Here is a 5,543-nt window from a genome sequence, read left to right on the forward strand (position 1 = left end):
TAATTTAGGACATTAAATGCAAAAGCTTCCATGTTGGTTTACCTTAATTCCTAATTCTAGAACACACACCAAGATATAGTTTTTGATAAATAAGACTACAATCTAGAGAAATCTCCTAGGAAAACAGAAAACCTTGTGTGGGGACTATGCATTTTTCCAGAGTATCAGGGTATACTTGGAGGAAGGGGGGGAAATGACAATTTCTTGTTGTATTTGTTAAGGGTTTTTATGTTTAACTGTCTAGTCAGGGCTTCTTTGGGCCAAGAGTCTGAGTTGATATAACATGTGATATAGGACTAAATTGAGATATGTTCAGAAAAATTGAGATACTGATTTACCATACACACACACACACACACACACACACACACAACTTAACACTACACCTGGTATTTACTATTTTCTCACCAATTTAATAATTAGAGATTGTGCTGCATTCCTTTAATACTACTTTTTCAGGGGAAACACTCAACTGGTCCAAAAGAAATTTTTCTAAAGAAATTTCTAAAAAAATTTTCTAAAGAAATTTCTAAAAGAAATATTTCTAATTGTCTGGCTAAAATGCAATGTCATGTACTAGAAATATTATCAGAAACTTGTGAGGAGTTCCTGTGCATAAGAAGAAGTCTGTGACTAATTTCTCCTTCATAAGCATTTTGAAAACCACTTCCCTTCATCTTCCTCCTTTCTGTGTGGATCCTGGGAAATTTATTCCTATGTATTAGTCTTGTAATCCTGGCAGAGTTCTTTACTCTTTGGAAGATTTAGTTGGTTTCTTTCCATGCAAAATAGGAAGAACAATAGTTTTCTTAAATGTCTTAGAAGGTTCTAGGCTTCTGATTCCAATGTCAGTTTTTCCCACTAAAATGTGATATTCTTGGACTCAGAAATTATGTCATTTTCCCCTTTATTCCTCGATTTTCAATAAATATTGGCTGGTTGAGGTAATGAATAACCATGCCATATCAATTAAGATTCTGCCTCAAGTATTTTTAAAGTATTTCCTTCTACCAACCTATTTTCTGATTGTCCACTTGAGCTCTTGCTCTAGAACCACTTTTGTATTGTTCTTCATGCTTCTTCTTCAAAGTGGAGTTGTGCTACTTGGGAAACTCTTGAGAAGAGTTTTGGACCTTGACTTTTGGTCACCATGTCTTACTTCTGGCTAAAAGTAGTTTAGATATGGACAAGATGCTAGGTGGAACTTATGCAAGGTAGAGGCTACTAACAATTATTTATTGATGATTATATTTGATAAATATTGATAGTGAATCACCACATATTGCCTGCCATAGTATGGTGTGGTTATCTGAATAAGAATTTGATATTTAACCAAGAAGACTAAGATTCTCTTGTGAAAGCAGCAATAAGATATTTACTTCATCTAGACCAACTGAATGTGGGAAGAGCAATGGTAACTGAATGCATTTTACTCATGAAAAGGGTAAAACTTAGACCCATGCACATTATTTCCATGACACCAAAACAAAGTAGATAGAAACAGTGACAGGTGACTATTTTTAAAACTGTGTGGTTTGAGAGAAAAAAAAAAAAAAACAACCCTCCCTTTTGATTAGTGCAAATGTTTTCTGGAAGTGGTTAAAATATGAAATGTCATTTTAACAAGATTTGGGAGGGCTTCCCTGGTTGCTCAGTAGTAAGGAATCCTCCTACCAATGCAGAAGACATGGGTTCAATCCCTGATCCGGGAAAATCACGCATGCCATGGAGAAACTAATCCCATGTGTCACAACTATTGACACAACTATGCTCTAGAGCCTGGGAGCCACAACAACTGAAGTCCTTGAGACTGTGTCCTGCAACAAGAGAAGCCACCAAAATGAGAAGCCTGTGCACCACAGCTGGAAAGTAGCCCCCGCTCGCCACAGCTGGAGAAAGCCTATGCAGCAGTGAAGACCCAGCACAGCCAAAAATAAATAAATATATAAATTTAAAAACTAAAAATTTTCATAAGACTTGAGAGAGTGGCTGATGACCTGGGATAAAACTAGGACTTCACTTTTACTTTATTTGAGAAAGGCAATCCAGGACCAGAGCAGATATGTGAGCAGTGTAAGACATGGCAATGAGATCACAGATAGAGTGAGAAAAGCTCAAGAAGTAGATGTTCAAAGTAGAACTGTAAGCAGCCCAGCTTCAACACCTGGGCAACTAAAGGAAGAAAACAGGGTCATTAATGCCTCTGTCTTGAATTTGCTTCTCAAAATTTTGAGTATATAGAGGGGATTTAAAATTGTATTGAACTATAGTTGGCTTACAGTATTATATTACCATCAGGTGTACAACATTGTTATCCAATATTTCTATAGATAATGCACCATACAAAGTACATAGTCTATTATTGACTATATTCCCTGTGCTAGACATTACATCCTCGTGACTTATTTATTTTATAAATGGTAGTTTTTACCTCTTAATCCTGTTTACCTATTTTCTCCATCTCCCATTACACTTCCCCCATTGCAAACATTAGTTCATCTATATTGGTGAGTCTGTTTCTATTTTGTTATAATCATATTTATTTTACTTTTTAGATTCCAATCTAAGTAATAACATACAGTATTTGTCTTTGTTTGACTTATTTCACCAAGCATAGTGCCCTCCATTCATCCATAGGTCCATTCATGTTGCAAATGGCAAAATTCCATTGCTTTTTTTTTTTGGCTGAGTAGTATTCCATTCCGTGTGTGTGTGTGTGTGTGTGTGTGTGTATAAATGTATATACATATGAATCACATAGTAGTTCTTAGTTTTTTGAAACACCTCCATGATGAATGGGTATATATGTCCGAGGAAAAATGAAAGCACCAGTTCAAAAAGATGCAGGCACCCTGATGTTCATAGAAGCACTGTTTACAGTAGCCAAGATATGGAAGCAACCTACGTGTCCATCAACAGATAAGTGGGTAAAGAAGATGTAATATATAAGTGCTGTTGGTAAAAAAGGGTGCTACATGGGAAAGAATGAAACTAGACCATTTTCTCACACCATATATAAACTCAAATTGAATTAAAGACTTAAATATAACAACTGAAGCCATGAAACTCCTTGATGGAAAAAAATGAGAATTTAATATTCTTAATTTAACTTCCCATTAGAGACCAAAAGGAATAGAGTGTTAAAATGGAATCATTATGTCCTTTTTGTGGGTGTGCATCTAAAAATGCAGAAGACAAAACGGAAGCTCTTAAGAGGAACTGTCACAACAAGGACTTATTTCTGAGACTTTTGAAAACTGCTGAGATCTCCTTGTCATCTTCTAAATCTGAAGTAAGAAACTTTCCAAAAATGCAATGCTAACAGGACCAGGAGTATCTTTCAATTTACCAGACATCAAGGAAACAGTAGACATTTTTCTAGTAGTGTATTGTCATGCAGAGAAGTTTAAACTATTTGGTTTCCCTAAATACTGAGAATAGGGGTTTGCTACTGGGTGATTGGAAGTGGACCCTGAGGTGGGGAGGGGAGAACATATGGAGCATATAGCCTGGCATATCATTGTGCTATCCACACGTAAGATGATGGGGGAGAGTAGAAACTCTGCCTTTCTTGCTTTGAGTTTGACTTGGATTATAATCATGGAATGAAGGTAGCCCTTGGAAAATTGTGGTTTGAACTTGCTGGAATTAGATAGTACATGCAGACCTAGCACCAGAGTACACTTTGACATCTGTATGGTCAGTCTGGCTTTTTCTAGATTCCACGGAATCTGGAGTTCTTATCTCTACCTTCAGATTTCCTTCTGTAGTGTGAAATTATGAGTCTCCAAAGATGAGGTTAAGGTGATTTTGCCCCTTAAAATAAAGGCCACAAGTGTCTCTCTAGGCATTATATAGTATTTTTCTGTTGGGCGCACTTGAGATACTATGTGTGAGCCTGCTTTATAAACTGTAAAGTTTATCTAGAATCTAGATAAAAGTTTTGTAGCTACTGCATGGTTTAATGAAGCTTTGCAATGAAAGGAGAATTGTGATTGTGACTGAACTGCAGTTCTCAGTCTGGAGCCCACTTTCAATTAGGTTTATAGTTTCATCAATTTCCTATTTAATTGTTTTAAGTCATCCAAGTGTCAGGCAATGTTCTTGTGTTCTTTCTTTCATTAAGCAGAACAAATACTTAAGTTTAATGTAAAAGGTGACATAGAGAAAATATTTTTGTTTTTAGGACATTAAAAGACAGATATTTGGAGAAAGGCTGTTAAAACATTTTGGATTCCGGCTAAGTCCATGGCTTTCACCAGCTGTCCCCCCAGTTTGTCTCTCAGCTTCCTCCCATCTTCAAGAGCCTATACTGAAGCTTTCCTCACTGATGTCGGTTGGTCCAGTGGCTCCATGTGTTGGATGTCTAGAGAGGGTTATGTCACTTTATTTTTAGACTCATAGTGACTTAAAAAATTAAGAACTTATCCTAATAGGTTAGCAAAATTATGGCATATTTTTTAAAATTATGTCTGCTTATTCATACTTAGATGTAGGTTATTTTTGTAGTTTTATTTTTGTATACAGATTCACTTAACAATCACTAAATTTCTAGGCCAGTTTCAGGTAACTGTAGCACCTTTGAAAGTAGCTTATATTGTCTGCAGCTGGGATGCTGCAGCCCAGTCTGGAGCAAAATTGGAAATAACGTCTTTCTAAAGACAGGCTCGGGCTTCCCCAGTGACTCCGTGGTAAAGAATCTACCTGCAATGCAGGAGATGCAGGCTCAATCCCTAGGTTGAGAAGACTCCCCTGGAGTAGAAAATGGCAACCCACTCCAGTATTCTTGCCTGGGTAATCCCATGGACAGAGAAGCCTTGTAGGCTACAGTCCATGGATTCACAAAAGAATTGAACATGACTTAGCGACTAAACAGCAACAACAAAGACAGGCCTAGAAATCCTAGTCCAAGCATTTAAGATATTTTCTTTCTTGGGGAGCAGGGCTCAGTTATACCTGGCTGCTAGGCCATTGTTCACAGGGGATAGCTAAGAAAACAGTGCAGGCGACCAAAAACTAGACCAACCCATCCACCTCATGTATTGGTACAGGTTTCACAATGCAAATCACAGAACCTTTGTAAGATATGTGTGCCATCAAAAATGGTGGCCTTTGGTAAGCCACCAGCCATGTGAGTCTGTGACATAGGTAAGATGGGTTGAAAAAGACTATTTGCTATTAGGCCACAGAAAGCAGCGTTCAGTCCGATATATGTTGATCCATTTTCAAGGAGATTCCTTTCTGCTTCCAGTAGTTGGTTGATTTTTCTGATTAGAATATCAATTAAGTTCTCCTTGACAGTATCATCTGGTTCATGATGTTCCATCTTGAGCTTTTCCCTCTTCTCCCAGCAATCTTCCTTGGGCTTCTTCAGCCACACAAGGGCTCTCTCAAGCCTTTGCTCAACTCACCCAGGCACAGCCATCTTTTGGCTTATTTTCATTGTTCATACCTAACAAATGAACACCCTTGACACAAAGGAATAGATATTTTAAAAACTTAAGTTGATGCACTTAAGTTTGATATACTGGGCATAAAGGTGA

At 37.4% G+C, this 5,543-nt stretch overlaps 1 pseudogene; it reads right to left on the reverse strand.

Moving 5' to 3' along the window:
• Nucleotides 1–4,543: 4,543 nt before the first annotated feature.
• On the reverse strand, nt 4,544–5,326 carry LOC136163448 (transmembrane protein 126A-like; annotated as a pseudogene).
• Between the last annotated feature and the right edge of the window lie 217 nt (nt 5,327–5,543).

This window comes from Muntiacus reevesi, chromosome 3 (assembly GCF_963930625.1).
Source record: "Muntiacus reevesi chromosome 3, mMunRee1.1, whole genome shotgun sequence".
NCBI lineage: Eukaryota > Metazoa > Chordata > Mammalia > Artiodactyla > Cervidae > Muntiacus > Muntiacus reevesi.